This window comes from Lethenteron reissneri, chromosome 62 (genome assembly GCF_015708825.2).
Source record: "Lethenteron reissneri isolate LAM-NWPU_2019-01 chromosome 62, ASM1570882v1, whole genome shotgun sequence".
NCBI classification, from domain to species: Eukaryota; Metazoa; Chordata; class Hyperoartia; order Petromyzontiformes; family Petromyzontidae; genus Lethenteron; species Lethenteron reissneri.
Genome location: NC_083840.1, coordinates 5,408,815 through 5,411,043, shown reverse-complemented (window position 1 = coordinate 5,411,043; position 2,229 = coordinate 5,408,815).

Genomic DNA, 2,229 nt, shown 5'->3' with positions numbered 1-2,229 from the left:
GGTCACCAGACCTGCAGGGGTAGAACACAGAGGAGCGTTAAGACATTCAAAGTTCTCATGATTGTGTGGGAGATATTCTTTGGTTCTTTCGGTAAAGTCACGTATAAAGATAAAATAATACATTAAATAATAGCATACGACGTTTCGATTGCAACACAAGCAATCATCATCAGGTATAATGAAATAGCAACATAAAATCTCACCAGAAAACTATAGACGGACATATAAGCAGACAGATATCACCAAGATACATAGAGCGAGCAACACAGGTACAGAGAGGGGTGATCGTCTCTGTGGGGTGGCCTTAAATAGACAGAGGGGGGCGGAGGCAGCGAGAGGGAGGGGTTAGAGACAAAATTTACATGTCAATGAGTACGAGGAGACGCGTAGAGAAGTACGCAGGCTTAGAGGGAGAAATGAAGATTGTGTGGGAGATGTCTAACTGCCGATTCAACTTCAGCAATTATCGCAATCGACAGGAATTGTACGTGGGGCAACAGTAAAGTTAGATAGTACTGACATCATATCGTTGGTTAGTTCAATGTTAGTCACGTTGATAATAGTTTTGTTCTTAAATTGTACATTTTTAGTTGAGAGTTGTTAGTCAGTCAAGCACGAACTAGGTGTTGTTTATTATGGTAACGAACACAGGTTTACCCAAAGATATCCCACGACCAGCTGAGCACTGTCTAAAAAACACATTTTTCTCGTGGAAAGGTGAGTTCTATAAACAAAAGGAAGGAGCAACAATTGGCTCTCCTTTGTCTCCTGCAATTGCAAATCTGTACATCAAAAACTTTGAAGCAAACGCACTAGCTTGAAGTACACTCGATATGTGGATGACACGTTGATTGTCTGGGGCCACATGGTAAAGATACACTTCATAAATGTCTAAATAATCTCAACTCACAAAATCCATCTATCCCGTTCACAGTGGAAGTGGAGGTGGATAAAACTCTTCCATGAATCCGTTTACCGTGATGACATGTCCCTGTTCCACGCTGGCACAAGTGCTTAGTCAATGATGGAGAGTGTGTTTAAACATAGCCAACGATTTATAACATTTCCGTGAATAAACATCTCAAGTTTTTGCGTCAATTTAAAATTAATAATATAATATTGAATACGTGTATGAGCACTCACTTATTAGTGAACCCATCATCACTGCTGGCCACATCCCAATTTGTTCACAGGTTGAGCGATTACCGACAACTACACGAACAGTACTTATAAAATCACGTAAAGTTTGGATTGCACATTTAAAACGATGACTGCTCTTTCGTATTGCTGATACTAGTGCTCAGTGTCACGTGTTTATCTAACATTGTGCAACACAGAGAAGCCACGGTAGCACAGAGCTGCTCACTGGTTCTGTCGTCACTATGGTAAGGGTATTTGTCTTATTTCGATTTAAAGCTTTCGTGACTGCAGGGATTCATCTTCTTGGTTCTTTCGGTAAAGTCACGTAGAAGGGAAATAATAAAATAATAAAAATAAAACATTATAAAATACAATTCTCACGACGTTTCGGCCACAACGCAAGCAGCCGTCCTCAGGTGAAGAACAGGTCTGTCGGAAAGACAGCCTCTTTGGTATTTGTCTTATTTACACCGAACGGTGCTTGAGTATTTAGACCATTGGTGTCAACACAAGAAGGCCACACACTAGTTACAACAAAGACAAAGTTCCCCCGTATAGCCTTCACAGACTGTAGGGGCAATTGCTGTTAGTGAGTAGCAGCACCTATGAAGGCCGGAACGGTACACGAGGGGGTGGGTGGCCAGCACCACGCCCGACCGCCTTTGTCTCCGCAGTGGCGGTGTTTTACACACCGCGCCAGCTACTCATTTGAGGCTGAGTCGACCTAGGGGAGGCCTAGGACTGGTTCAGATGTTCGTCACCAATGTTGGCCGTGAGCGCGATTGCGAACTCAGGACGTCGGGATCGTAGTACAGCGTAGCGCTAACCGCTACCCTACCGCTCCCCACCATACTACGACCTCTGCTAGTTACAACACACGCGCACAAACACACTCACTGCTAACCTAGCTACTGATCATTTCAGGTCTCACGCTTAAACACATTGTGAGAAATCAGTAGATCGGTGTGAAAGTAAAGGGTTCATCATCCTGACAGGGTTGTGAGGTTTGACGTCAAAGATCACCGTATCAGAATATTTATCAGAATCAGAATCTGTATTTATACTTCAGGAGGAATCCGATGAGCTATG